We start from the raw sequence: 16,179 nt of genomic DNA, 5'->3' as shown, positions 1-16,179 counted from the left end.
ACTGAGGTACAGAGAAGTTAAGTACACACAGTAAGTGGAGAGATAGGATGTAAACTCAGAAGGTTTTGATTCCAAAGCCCACAAGTTTAATCCTCATGCTTTTCTGCCACCTGTAAAGGATGATAAGAATAGCCCAAAACTGAAGAAAACATGTCTATTCCTCACACATCTTCATTTCTAAAAAGAACAAGGTTCTTATCACACAGCCCCAAATACGTGTGGGACTCCTCACTTATACACAGCTATTGATTCTGCTGTCCTATGGGGAACAGACTAAAACTGGCTCTTTCAGACTGAGACATACAGTGAAGAGGGCTTTGATACCACCTGGATTTTATCGTGCTCTCAGCTTCGTCCCAGAATAGAGTGTTCGCTTTAACCTTGGCATCAGGGGATAAGGAAGACGTTATGTTACAATATGTCTGGGTAATTTCTCTTTGGACCACAGAACAAAGGCCAAATCTTCATCATGGCTTTCAAGGCCATCACATCTCTGGCCTTCTCTAAATTCCCAGTCCAATCCTCTACACTCCCCTGCCCAGACCACGCACTGCAATTGCGTCTGGTTTACCACAAGGCCAGGGGACACCTATGACATTGAGAAGAATTCGGTATGGTAGGGAACTAAAGAGCCTATTAGGGAGTAAGGGGGCAAACATATTTGTTCAATATGACTGTTAATTTGTTTGAATATGAGTCTAACTCTTTCACAATTCATTAACTTATTTAAAATACTGTAGAGCATTTTTTTATTATCTAACACAAAAAACACATGTGCCATGAGCTGACAAATTTATTGGCATTTTTATAGCATTGGGAGACTCGAGGACCAAGACTCAGACTTTTCTAGTGTCATGAGGCAGACTTAATTTTAATGCTGTCGTATCAGATTGAATTAGGTAAACACTTTTTATTTTGCTGTTTTAAAACGTTATAAGGTGTACGCTAATGCATATGTGTGTAATCATCATAAAATTTTAAAGCTATGAAATATTTACAATGCCACATCTAAGGTAGTTGACATGTAGCGCATTACTCAACAATTTAGCAAATTATAGATACAGAGACTCAAATTGATGCTTTCAAGTGATCATGTCAGTGTAAACACACCTTTCCTTAACAATAGTCCTTTATTTGGAGATTTTAAAATTTTTATTCTGAAAGGTGTTTGTTCTATACACCGTGTAGAAGGCAGAAATAATTCTTGGTTGTAAGACTTACTGAGAGCCATTCAAGTATACTCTGTCTTTGGGCTGTATCTTTTTCTTTACATTCCTGCTGTTCCTTCTTACAGAATATGGCTACCTCATAAAAAGATATTTCTAAGCAGCTATTTGCTAAATGAATAAAGTATTCTTTAAGGTGAATTTCACAAAGTTCTGAGCAAGTCTCCTGCTGTTTTGATACATCAATGAAAGGGCTGGCTACATCAGTAAATTCTTAGTTCCTCAGAAATAACAAGTACGTAGTCATAGGCATAGCTTACATTGAACATGTCAGGAGCCTTTCCTTTGTGGATTACTGAAACTGTGTTTACTTACTTTTATATTTTATTCGTTTTCTCTTTAAATCACATTGCCTCTGTTATATCTTATTTTCTTATTATTCCAAAAATATTATTTTTTCTTTCTTTGTGTTTCTTTTTCTCATAATATCCATAGTTATCAGATTGATTTTAGAGGTTTCATGGGATTTTTTTACTAAAATAAATTCATGCAAATGATTTAAGAAAATTTCTCATTATAATACAGGTTCAGTGCTAGAAAATAGAAATAGAATAACAAAGCGTAAAATAGGAAAAAGAAAAAAAAATGTTTCTGCCACCATAGAGTTCACAATATTATAGAAATAACAACACTTAGTCGAATTATGAAGCAAAACCAATGAGCAATTATTGAGCACTATGTTATAAAGCAAAGTTTATTAAGCTTTTTCTGTAAAATACCAGATAGTAAAAATTTTAGGCTTTGCAGACCATTTGTCATCTCAACTACTTAACTCTACCATTGTAGCATAAAAGTAACTAATCATGGGTAAAGCATTAATGAATGAACCTGGATGTGTTATAATAAATTGTGTTTATTTACAAAAACAGCAGGACATACTGGTCCATGGCTATAGTTTGTTGACCCCTAGATATAAAAAAAGAAAAAAAGGCAACATGTAAGAGGAGTGAAATAGTATAATAAATAGAGGGCGATGCTAAGTTCTTATTTGCTAATCACTTACTTTGTGCCAATCATTGCAAAACTGACACATTTATTCCTAAAGAAAAGTTCATTACAAATAGGCTCCAAGAAGATACTCAGCAGCTCAAGGCCTGAGGCTCTCAGGCCTCAAAGATATTGTCTTTGCTGTGCAGATAACAGGGGTCAAATAATGGAGAAGATAATTAAGTTTCCAGACATTTGAGAGTTTGTTGTATATCCTCATGATTAGTATATTCACATGTTCACATCGTGTGTGAATCTCAGAAGATGCCCTTGTGGCCAGTTCCATTGCCATGTGAACTCACTAGTTTCATATTGTCTATAGTTCCCAATTATGATTCTGACCTCAGGTGACCATGACAGGGCTACTCTCACTCCTAAAAATGCCTGAGCATGTACTTTATTGATTCTACTTGAATGACATTATTTTTGAAAATTAATAAAAGCCTGTTGGCTACCCCTCTAGGATTTTTAGTGACATTCATACATTGCTAGAGCAATATGGTTTGTGCTATGGGATCATGTGATATAGAAGGCAGCTTTGTATATAATAATTTTATCTGCTTGCATATTAATCATCATTGCATGGATTACAAGACTAATGTTTTACTAATCATTTATTTAGAGATACTCTCTAAACATCTAAAGCATTTAAATAAGTCTCTGAACCTATTCCTCTTATTTTATGTATACCCAGTTAAATTGAAGTAGTTTGTTTGCCAGATATATCATACTATTAAATACACATAAACATTAGCTTTTTGACATTATCTCTTAAAATTAAAACTAACCCAGCTTTTGATGTTTATCTAATAATAACTATCCCATTGGGCTTTTCATGATTACTCAAATGACTATTTTTTGTCTCCTATGAATCCATCAAATCTTTTGTTTATTTCTTTTGGAACATGTCACATTTTGACTTCTGTTAATATGACAACCTCCCGTCCCAGGAGATTGTAGTTACCTAAAGGGGAGAAATAATTCTTGGTCCTTCATATTTTAATCTTTTGAAGTTTTTATCTCTGCTTGTGATAAATGCTCAATTTGTTGTGTTTAACAATTTGTTGAGGTTAGGATGATCCCTGAAAATGTAAAACCTGGAGCCAAGTCCTTCCATGTTTCCTTGGCAATGTGAGAATATACCATGGTTAAGGCTGCAATGTGCAAAAATAGCTAAAGATATCAATATATGAATTTTAAGTACAGTATATGTAGTCTTTTCATTTTGTTCTTAAGCAGTTTTTTTTTTACTTTTTTTACATAATTTTACAATGTTATGGATATAGGATATATTTATATACATGTACGCACACATACATAAAAATGAATGGAATCTATTATACTGAAGGAAAAAAGAAATTGCATGTAAACATTTTAATCTAGTTGATAAGGTTACATCTCATGGTAGTATGAGCTAACAATGCTGAAACAGCTACACATGTAGATCAGAGGTTAAGAAATAAGTAAATGGGAGATGATGGGAGGCAAATTGGAGTATGAATTGCAGACAAGTAACGAAAAAGGCTAGAACAGTACATGCAGTTATGGATTAAAATTGGAGATTTCAGTATAAACTCATGTTTAGCATAATATAAACACAGATGATTGATTATATATAAAGATATTTATAGATCTATGTATACATGGGTTAGCATATGCAAATATAAATCCTTGTTTTGTCAGTTGGGAGGGCCTATTTTTGTTGTTGCCATGATTGCCTTTGTGGTCTTCTTCATAAATTCTTTGCATAGGCCGATGTCTATAAGAGTTTTTCTAACATTTTGTTCTAGAATTCTTATACTTTCATGCCTTAGGTTTAAGTCTACTATCCATCGTGAATTAATTTTTATGAGTGGTGAGAGATGCCAATCCTGTTTCAGTCTTCTACATGTGGCTCTCCAATTTTCCCAGCACCATTTACTGAATAGGGATTCTTTTCTCCAGTGTATATTGGTGTCTGCTTTGTCAAAGATGAAATGGCCATATGAGGATGATTTTATATTGGATTCTCTGTTCTGATCCATTGGTCTGTGTCTCCTGTTTTTGTTTCTATTTTCTGTGGTGAGATTGATGATCTGCCATTACCTGTTGTTTCTACCTGGAAGTGAAATTGGATAATGCTCTTATGCCATGTATCACTTCCTTGTTGATTATAGAAGCTATTTTTTTAAAAACCTAAAATGATCATATAAGCAGTGTCTAGTAGCTGAAAAGTGTATGGAAAAAGGAATTTGTTGGGTTCAGTAACTGAAATAGGATCCACTTCTACATTTGCTCTCTGTTTCTATGCCCTTGGATAAGTGCTTGTTTTCTTTTTGGATTTTGTTTGCTTGCTGTTTGGTTTTTGTTGTTTTTTCGTTGCTTTGCTTTTTATACAATAAGAATGCAGGTAATTCCTTTTCTGCATGTATCTTTCAGAGAGCCTGTTAGATTTATTAATTTAGGGGTAAAAAAAGCAGAAATTATTTAGCTCTATGATGAGATAGGGGTTACATAATACATAGAAATAGTATTTTTATTATCAAATTGTTCATAAAGTGGATTTACTTTTTATAACCTCCTTAAAAGTTGGTTAAAGAATCTTAGTCCAATATTGTAAACAAAAGGACTTACGTCCTTTTCTTAAGCCACTTTAGTTTGGTATATAAGCAGAGACACAATTATTTATTTCAGGCCTATTCCAAAATTTGTTGATACTTGACAATATTTTAAAAGACAGCCATGTCATTCCCTGGGCAGAATATAAAAAGAGCCAGTGTCTTTGCTTTTCCCAGTTTTCTGTTTCTTTACAAAAACAATCTAAAATAAAGACATCTTCCCAAATGGTATTCAAGAGAGTTAGCATTTTGAGAGCTAATAAAAATCATTGTTCTAATTATAAGACATATGTTGTATGCTTAAAGCCTTCATGTATCCATCAAGGAAGAGAAGACTTAAAAATGAGGGAGAAAAAAACTGAGAGTAATATTTATCTGAACGAATATGAATATAGAATTAAATGAAGAGAGACTATGCTATGTTCCAAAATAAATGCCTCTTCAAACCACAAGAATTTAAATGGAGAATATAGATTTTTTTCCAGCGTAAACAAGCATAGCTTTCTTATTAGTTTGCAGAATTGGTTGTTCAAATAAATTGTTATTCAAAATGCTTATAAAAATGTCCATATTATAGCCAATGCTCAATACATGTAACAATTGAGTTGATTAAGAGAAGTAGTATAAAATATTTAATCATGTGTTAAAGACAGACTTGTTTCATTGATCATAAAACGAAAATAAAAATGCATCAGACAATCTTTTGAGCATGTTAATGGTGTGTACTGGTGCCTACATGATAATTGAACATTATTTTTTGGTGGTGCCTTTTCAAAGTTTCCCCTAGGCCAGGACACAGAGCCTGAGTTCAAAGTCAGGTCAAGGTGCCCAACCATCGGGAACAGGATGGCAGAAAAAGCCTTTTCACACCGGAAACGCAGCAACCGCTCCAGGAGCCCGGGGTTAGCCGCGCGGGCAGGGTGCGCCGCCTCCTCGCGGGGACCCTTGGCCCCAGGGGCACAGAGCGGGCGGCGGTGGCAGCGCCTGCGAGGCCGAGGGGGGTCGAGGGGCATCCAGCACCCAGTGCGCCGGTGCGCACAGCGCAGCTCGGCAGCCGGACTCGAGGCCGGAGCCTTGGCAGCGCCCACCCTCCCTGTCATGTCGCCTGCCCGCGCGCCAGCGCCCGCTCTGCTTGTGACTTCAATTCTGCTCTACCCCGAGTGGCAGCGGCTCCCTCCGTCCCTATCCACGCTCGGCACAAGCCCAGCCCCGGCGAGCAGCCACCACCTGCCCCGCGCTACTTCCTGCCCCACCGCGGCCCAACTTGGATGGAGTTGAGGTCCTGAGCGCCTGCCCCCTGCAGCCCGCCGGCGGAGAGTCCCGCGCTGCCACCTTGGCTCTGGGACCCCCTCTCGACTCCTCTCCGCTCCCGCCATGGGAAAAGTTGGCGCCGGCGGCAGCTTCCCAGATGGGCTGAACCCCGGCAGATGCGGGCACGACCTCCTGCCTCCAGATGCAAGAGCTAAGGCGACTTCAGACGTAATAAAGCCATAGTCTGCTGGTCTGGCCAGCATGGCAGGAGTTGTGACGCTCTGATGCGCTGCGGGCGCTTTGAAGCCGCTTGTGTGCCCTGTTCTGTTGGAAAATCAGAGTGGTTGGGGCTCCTGGACGCGGGAGGTGGGGCAGACTTGCTCTCATCTGCTGAGCGATCCGGCCTCACTGCTTCAGGCTGCACAACACACCACTGAATAGTTTTCTCCAAATAAATCCCCAGTTCCTGATTTAGACGATCTAGTTTATTTCTTTGCCACAGTATGTGGAGCTGAAGACCAGAGAAAAGGCGGAAGGGGTCAAGTTACAGTGTATGGGGTTCAGTGATGAAAGGGTTACATTTCCAGGTAATCTGTAATATGTGCCCTTAGTGTATTCCTTGTGTTTTTTGTTTGTTTGTTTTTGTATGTTTGTTTGAAAACCTGTCAATGTATATTTCAGGACAGGGCCAGCATCAACAGAGACCCCATGCGTGTCTGCGTGTGCCCGCCTATGGGGATGAGTAGTGACCAGTCCTAGGTAGACCAGATATCGCGGTAACAGCCACCTGTTCTCTCACACTTCCTGACCTACCTTAAATGAAGAGCACACACGAAGACTCATCCTTCCCTTTGTGGAGCCAGGGAAAATATTGGTAGATTACTGGAAGTTGACAATGGACTTTGAGGGTGAGATTCTGCTGGAAACAGGTAGATAGTTAAGAATGAAAATTAATAATTTTGGCTCTTCCCACGAAGATTTTAGGGTTTCCAGAAAATTCTACATGTCTGGAATCTGAGAAAACTCTTCTAGTTTAAGCTACACGTAGAAATTAACTTGCCTGCACCCAAAATAAGGAAACAGCTTTGATGGCAGTAGCTCAAAACCATTTATTTTAAAATGTGAAAAGATCAAACTGTCATAAAGCAGGAAAGAGACCGTGGAAACCAGGGATGGATAAATATAAAATGAAATAAAAATTGGAAACTCAGTTAAAAAATTGAGAATTTTATTGTTTGTCTCATGCAGTGATTATCCGGCCTGGTAGTTTTCACAATGGTTGCATGTGAAATTTAATTGCCAAAAATCTTCCCAGAAGGGTACACATTATCAAGTTGTGCTTATTTCTAGATCATTACAAGTAACAATCAAGAACATTTAAACATACTGTTATGAATGCCCTTGGTACACAAATATAAATTGCATTAAGCCAAATCATGATAAGGTATTTAGTATTGATGTTTATGTCATGAGAACGTGTATAGGATTCCCTCTGCTTTCAGCCTTCATTGCATGGGCTGTGATTTTATAGTGGTTCTTAACATGGGACTAATCAAATAAGTGAAGAGAAAATTATTTCCCTTCAGGTACAGAAGACTTTGCCCTCACTTTCTACCTTACCTATTGTTTTTCTGCCATAGCCACTATAATTAATCCTCCAGTTTGAATTTGAATCTTATTAAACTGATTGAATAACATTCTTTCTGCAAAGAAAGTCTCTGACTTTAAAGGAAAGTTTTCAAAACAAGTATATAGCTCTTGTCTGACCAAGAAGCAAAGAACTTACCAATAATATTGTTTAAGCTATAAATTATCACTTGTGCATTAAACTCTTTCATCTAGTTTATTTCTTAAAAGACTGAGAAGAGTATATATTTTGGCTAACTAATAACAGCAATTTAGAACTGGCTCAAATATTATAACTTCTACCCTCTTTGCCTATCCCTGGTTGTTTATAAGCAGAATGGGGCTCATTGGGATTATAATTTAGAGAGCGACAGGCATAGAAGTCTAGGAAAATGCAGTAAATATAGAGGTGATCCCTAAGTATTTGAGTACCTGAATGTATTTCACTCTATAAAAAGATCCACTTCCTAATATTTGATACTGCTGCCGCACAAACTCTCCCCCTCAACACACACATGAACAGGTTATTATTTTTCCAATATTTACATATAGGTTGAGGGGAGTGGCAAAAAAATAGTTATTATCCAGATCTTGAAAACCAAAGATATTCAATTTCCCCTAGCCCTCCTTACGTCTTTATCTGGTCTAGTTTCCTGGGAAACACACACACACACACACACGTGTATATATATGATTCGTATATTTATATATTTAAATGGGGGTGTGTATAAAACTTATTTGATAAACAAAACCTGACAGAATGAAAACCAAAGTAAAATAAGTAAATTATAGTTCAATTTATTTGTGTCTGTGGCCTTGGCAATTTGCTTTTAATTCAAATCTGATTTTTTTCATCTTTAAAAGGGGATAATGCCTATCTGGATTGGTTTACTGGGAATCATATACCCTCAAATGAGTAAAAGTCCAATCTGACTGCAAAGTCCTGTTCATATATATGGTATGGCACTCTTCCCTCCACTAATCCCAAGCTCAAGGACTTGTTTAGGGGATCTCATAATTTTACACTTAGATTTCTATCTCATTAAATAAACCTCCCAGTGTCTTTAAGGCCACAGATTAAATACATCCACTGCACTGGACCCGTCTTCAAAATGGTGAGTCTTTCCTAAGAAGAGTACTGATTTTAATAACATGTGCATTAGATATTCAAGTGTATGGTAATGAAAAACTGCCCATCATTTTTCTTAGAAATTCTGAGTGGCTCTCTTGCCTCCTTCCTTTTTCTGTCCTATTTCCTTTACAGGTAGATGTACTACAGTTTTGTCAAATGATGTAATGTGTGTGATGTGACTGCCCTACTCTGTAGCCTTAGTTGACCTATTGGGAACTGTTGCTAGAGTTAGGAGAACACATGTGGAATCTTTGGGCGACAATGTGGACCCAATTTCTCTCACGAGCAAGTTGGCTTTGCTCTGCCCCACTCAGGCATGATGCTCTATGCTGTGATTCAATTTTGTACAGTAATACTTAGTGTGCTGATGCATATATGTGTATGTGTATATTTAGTATATCCTTATTTCCTAGAAGTTCCATAGTGCCACGCTATCAATAGCTTATAACTTTTCCAAAATCTTAGGTAGGTGGCAAGTATTAGTATCTCTTACTTAGTATATCATTTTCACATTTTATACTGGGGTTAACTTAAATGTTTATCACTGGGAGTGCATTTATAAGAAATGGTCACCAAAAAGAATCATCTCCAATCTTTTCTTTGACTTCTCTTAATGTCATTATATTTTTAGTGCTGTCTGTATGAGAAAATGTGGATGTCCGATATTTTCCATGAAGCCTCTTCCTTGAGTTTCCACGTATCAATCCAATGTTCCTATTAAACTGAGGGTCCAAACTGGGCCATTTAAAAAAATTAAATATTTCAGTTGCTTTATATGAATGATCTCATTTAATTTTTCAGCCATTTTATGGAATAGACATTATAGTTAATAATTCTCATTATGTGGAGGGAAGAGCTGAGGTTTAGAAAGGCTCAGTGACTTGGCCAAGGAGATTGTGTTACTTCATCTGGGCTGTTAAAACAAAATACCGTAAACTGGGTGGCTTACAAATGACAGAACTTTATTTTTCACAGTTCTGAAGGCTGGGAAGTACAAGATCAAGGCACTGGCAGATTTGGTATCTGTCCGGGACAAGGACCTACTCCCTGGTTCATAGACTGACATCTTTTTCCTATGTCCTCCCATGGCACAGAGGGGGCAAGGCAGCTCTGTGGGATCTCTTTTTATAAGGGCACTAATCCTATCCAGGAGGGCTCTGTCCTCATAACCTGATCACCACCAAAGTCCCCACCTCCTAATGCCTTGGTAGTTATTTCAGCATTTGAATATGGGAGGACACAAACATAGACCATAACTGAGATAAAGGAGATAAAGAGCAGAACAGTGACAGAAAGTCTGATTAGTTTGTCACTAAAGCCTAGAGAGTATCTTGCCTTTCAGGCTTTAATGCAAGATATAGAAAAAATGGATTTTGAAGAATTTATATTTCAAACGACTCAATCTTGGGGAGATTATGGTGGAAGAATTTGAATTATTTAAAATATTTAAAGTAACTCAATCATTGGTATTTTCCAGTGGACAGTGGTAGCCGGACATATCTTTAGTTTGAAAACTCCATCTCTCTGTAGAAAAGATAAGATTTTAATATGTGCCTGTCATATTATGATTGTTGTTATTATTTACCTAAGGTGGTAATTTAGTGGTTCTCTCACCTACTCATCTTTCATTTGTAGTGCTGGAATCTGCACCTGGTGATTCATTGAGCATAAGATAACCTGTGATTATTGAGGTTATTGAGCAGATCATTTAATAGATTTGCTGTTCTGGCTTAGAGTACTTCTCAGAGTTAACAGAGAAATCTGATTCTGTAGAGAGGTTGGGTATGAACATTTGACTTGATGCTTTCAAATAAAGTCTTTCCATGTGATTTTTTGGGTTTATTTTTAGGTGGAAAGATAGAAATAGTTTTTTGTTGTTTGGGGTTTTTGGTTTTTTGTTTATTTGTTTGTTTTTTGATTTTTTAAGCAAGATCTTGTTTCTCTTTTCCCTTTCTGAGTAACTAAAATTAGTGTTCTGGCAGTATTCATAAATGAAATGGAATGTGTCAAGGAAAGCAGGGCACTATAGTCGATGAATCATAAAATTTGGTAGCAGGCAGACCTAGTTTAGAATCTCAGATTTCCTGTTTATTGGCTATGTGGTAGTGCTCTGAAAGTCACTTAACTTCTATGTACTTTGATTTCAGCACTTGAAATATGTGGATTATGCCTGCCTGGTTTGTTAAATATTTAAGACTATGTGAGGTATGTGTCTAAAGTACTGACACATAGTTATTAATAATTGATACTTGTTTAATTGACATTTAATAATTGGAAATTGTTTTTATTAAAGAGTTTTCTGCTGGGACACAGGAGTCTTAGGTTCTAGTTCTCATTCTTTATCTAAATTAGCCATGTAATCATAGCACATAAGTTGTTTTTGGTCTCAGTTTTATTTTCTATAATGTGAACATAAATAGGCTAGAACTTATCTAAAGTGTCATCCAGGTCTAAATCAGTGTATCATATTTTTAGGCTGTACATGTTGAGAACCTATGACATCCAAGTGAAGTGCACTTGGTATGCTAGAAATAAAGAGAAGACATATAGATCTATACCATCAGTGTAGCAGTAACAATATATTACATATTACACATAACGTTGTCCTTATATGGCTGTGGAACCATGATTCCCCATTGTAAAAATACTTCTATATGCATAGATATCCCTGCAATTTAAAATTCAGGGTGGCTTTCATTTAAATCAAAGTGAAAAACTTGCTTTTCACATTGAAAAACAACTCATGAACATGCCATATGTGTGGAAGATTTCCATGAAGCAATATATGGAAATATATTTATTGACTTGGAATAATCACTCTCCACTGTGAACCTAAAAAAATTTAAAAATAGTGAATTCATGCTCCATAGGGACAGGTATCTGAGTCTGTATTGCTCATCAAAGTATTCCAGGATTCTAAAATAATATCTGGCATAGTGTGAAAGATCAATGAATATATCAGTAAATATATATATAGACAGATACATATATACATAAATACATAGATATGTAGATATATGTATATTTGCAAAGTAGCAAGATCATTTGTACTATCTCTTCAAGAGGTGCCCACAGAAGGAGCTACCAGGCCTTTGTTGAGGAACTACTTTGTTGATTAGAATAGGAAGGTATAGAATCATTGTATCAATCTTATTCATTTTCTAGATGTTATGTGGACATCAACCCTGCCAAAATTTCATCTGGAGCTTCTTCTTTACATTTAAGTAGGTGCATGTGTGTGATTCATTCATTTATAGTAGAATTTGATTATCTAGGCCGTGATGGTTGTTATTGAATATGCTTCTGTTTTTAAAGAAGGGGAACGTGAGTGCTTTATCTACTTGCTTTTGGTCAAGCAGCCAAATCAAAGTACATGAGAGTGCATTAGGCCAAGTTGGTTTGTGACCACTTTTATTATGTTACTGATTTCCTGAACAGTGGCCTCTTTAGTCAACTAGGTTTACACATGCACATAAGAGACAGTGGTTATATAATTTAAATCAATTGATGTCTCTCAACATTTTAATATTCACAGATTTATATAATTTATATAAATTTACATGAAAAAGAAACTTGCATTATTATTTTAATTATTATAATTAGAGTAATTTGAGAGAAATAATAAAAATAATTGCTTGAAGCTTCTCAGGGAGAAACATTGAATCTGAGTTTACAGGCAGCTTGGAAATTTTTTTGGAGATTTGGAACAATTTGAAAAAAATTGCAGACAAGCTACATAGCCTAGAAATAGCAAAAAAATTTAGAGAAAGTTATATATGTCATGAAGGCATAAAATATATGTAGATACTAGTTTATTTTATCATTTACTATCATAAAATATAAACTCATCTATTATAGAAAGCTAAAATGTATCAAACCGTATGCGCACACAGACCACACATGGCGCCTTGGCAGTCAAGAGAAATGTAAACAAACATAAAGATGCAGTATTAAATCATAATTGCATAAAAGTAACTGTGGTACATACTGTACCACTGTAATAATTTCATAGTTACCTCCTGTTGCTATTGTGGTGAGCTCAAGCATTACAAGTATCTGCTTAAAATGCCCTGTGATGCTAATGATCTCCAGGTGAGCAGTTTATTTTCCCAGTAAATTGTGTATCTCAGTAAAATGTGATCTCTCACGGTTCTTACGTATTCTTCATCATATGATTGTGTGCATGATCATGCATGCCATTTCAGTCGGACTATACCTTCTCACATGACTCTGTTCTCTCCCAATCCATGGCTCCTCTGCTGTTTATCAATGGAGACTACAGAGCAATCCTGTTCAACAGTGATGGAAATACTCCTCCGCTCTGCTTTAGGCCTCTGTGACTATTGATCATTTGATATCTGACTAGTGCAATGCAGAGAATATATTTTTAGTTTTATTTAATTTTAATTAATTTGAATTTAAGTATTAATAGTCACCTGTGGTCAGTGGCTAGCATATTGAGCAGTGCAGTTATCTAATACTCGTTATTGATCATCTTCATCTAAGTGGCATATGCAAAATTCAAGGGGGCTCCACAAGTACTATGTTGTATGATTCTAAAAGCCCGATGCACTGATCTCTTCCTGAGGGAAAATTGGAAAGGCCAGCTATGCCACCAGTGAGGCATCCTCAAATTCAACATCTCCTCTATGGCCACCTTTCTACTCCCCACACTCCTGTGGTGACTGGGTGTGTTCCCATAGGCTTTTCTGCTCTTGCATCATCTGATCTTCTTTTTGAAACCCCAGAACAGAGTGTCTGGCGAGTCAGATTTCCAGAAATGTTGGTCAGATGTTAGCAGCCATTCTGCCTGACTGAGTCTATTACACTGGGTTCTTATTGAGAGATGAGAGAGTCTGAGAATTCAGAGCCAATGACCTTTACAAATCATGAATCTCAATGTTTTCTAAGTATGGTACATGTAATGCTATGGCATGTGAGCCACTTTTAGGTGGTACAATAATGTACTTTGAGGTACTATTTCATTTTAATGAGATTAGTTAAACTTATTTTAGTGTGTACTCTTGAGTTAATATTTTCATGATGTATCTTTTCTTTTTTTTTTATTTCTTTGATCATTTGTGATACCACTGGAACCTACTCAGTGACATTGTCTGGAACAGAGCATGAGGAAATCGAATCACTTTTGAAAGTGCTTTTTAATGTTTGAAAAAATGTATTCTAACATGAAAGTATCTGTGACTGTCTTTTCTGCAGACTAAAATCATTTTATTACTTTATCACTCTATCTCTCAAAATGAGAAAATAATTTGTATCTTTCCTGTCTGGTGGCCTGGAAAACCCAGTTAGATACATTTGATGGAGTCAGATCTGAAGGAATGAGCTGGAGGCTGTGGCTGGAGCCTGAGATTGCCAGGAACATGTGGAGGCTGATTTCCAGTCCAGGCTTCTTTGTTCCCCGTTCCCATGACAATCTAGCTTGGCTTTTTCTTTTCTTTTCTTTTCTTTTTTTTTTTTTTAAAGCAGTTCCAACAATTATTTTTTTTTTTGTCTCTGATTTGATCTAGGCATATATTGATGGAGATCTAAAGAAATATATGTTGGCACTCTTTCCCTTGAGCTCACCATCTGGTTGGAGAGATAAGTTGGCTAGTTCCTTGAATAGTAGAAGAGTAAGAATAGTTGAATTGATTAAGTTTAATTATTAATGCATTTCATGCCAGTCTCTGAGGCTCTATCCCTAGATGAGGTGAACCTCATCGACTCAGTTGCTCCATTGCACTGGGGCCGCTGTATATCTCTACCATCCTGTTGAAATAGCACCAATAGTTTTATGTTCCCACAAATGACTGTTTGATGTAAACGTATATTTCCCAGTGAGAAGTTGTTTACTGTTAAGTAAAACAGGGGTACAGGAACCATTTTAAAGGCTTCTACTGTAGTCTCTCAACTGTCAGTCTGTTCCCATTCCTGTGACTGTCCTGGGCTCTTGTGAAGTGAGGGATTCATTTATTCAAATTTGATTAAATAAATGAAAGAACAAGAATGGATGACTGCTCTTTTATTGCTTCATTTCCTCCCACATCTTGCCTATTTACAGTCATCTTCCATGATAGGCTCTTGTAAAAGAACTTAGAGTTGGAAATGGGTCTTGACATGAAAGACAGTGAGAGAGAGACAACAAGAAGGTGGGAAAACAGAACCGTGTGACTGATCGTGAGTGCTTTGACAGATGGCCCACAGCTATGACTTTTAATGTTATGTTAGCACTGTGGTTACTAGAAACTATAGCTTAATCATTGAATGGATGGATGGACTTCTATTATTAATAGTAATAGCCTCAACTAAAAATATTAGGGTTATTTAGGTAATTGTATGAACGTTTGCTCGAATCTAAATTATGTCAAAATACCAAAATATACCCCTTACAGGGAGCATGGGTATAGATGTTATAAGTGATAGTAAGGCAATGTCCTCAGGATCTCTGCCAATAGAATCCTTCTCCTCAAAACCAAGAGTTGAGTTGTAGCTCTAGTCCACTTTGTCCAACATAAAATTTTGTTTTACTTTCACTGAAGCTACTAGTGTCTATAGGATGGTGTAAGGGATAGTATCTTCCAAGAAACATACCCATTGAAGACAGAGTCTGTGTGTCAGAGGCTGGCTGAGTTCATTTCCACCACAATGGACCACGCTGTGCAGCTTACCCTCATTTTCACTTTTATTTTAGGAGAGGCTTATTTGGATTTAAAAACAATTTTAGACCCCTTTTTGAAAAGGGTCGACATATCTGCAGTAACTTAATTGTACATTTTTGGGATACCCCCTCTACCCCTCATACCTACAGGAAGAAGGCGAGGGGGAGGCAAACCCTCAGAGCTGGCTCTGCTTTCTTAAGGAGAACATTACCTTTGCAAAATGAGTTTGTAGGAAACAGTAAAATTATATGAAGGGCAGTAAAGCAGCTCATTAGTGTGGAGTCAGACTTACCACTTTATGAGGTCTATGTAATTAGTTATTAAAGGGTAAGACATTTGTAGAAATTATAAATTCATTCTGTTAAGGTCAAGGTGGTTGAAATTCAAGTTTAAACAGCTTTAGTGTTTGCCTTGATTCTAGAAATCTATATCCCATAATGAGGGATGAGGTTAAGGACTGCTTGCTGTTCAGTATCTAGACCAGATTATAAGCCCCCCCAGTCTTCTTTCAAACACAGTTTCCTAATTAAACTTTACTTGCTGGGGTGTCTTCAGTCACACCTTCTTAACTGGTGTACTATGGTTCTGCTGTGTCCTAGATGGAACAGAAGCCTGAACCAGGCATCCGGGGACCTGGCCCCAGGCCCTTGGCTGCTGCTCACCCGCTCTCTGACCTGGAATCAGTCACTTAACTTTTGTGA

The sequence above is a fragment of the Eulemur rufifrons genome, chromosome 28 (genome assembly GCF_041146395.1).
Source record: "Eulemur rufifrons isolate Redbay chromosome 28, OSU_ERuf_1, whole genome shotgun sequence".
NCBI classification, from domain to species: Eukaryota; Metazoa; Chordata; class Mammalia; order Primates; family Lemuridae; genus Eulemur; species Eulemur rufifrons.
The sequence above is the reverse complement of the archived record's forward strand: the minus strand, read 5'-3'. Positions refer to the sequence as shown.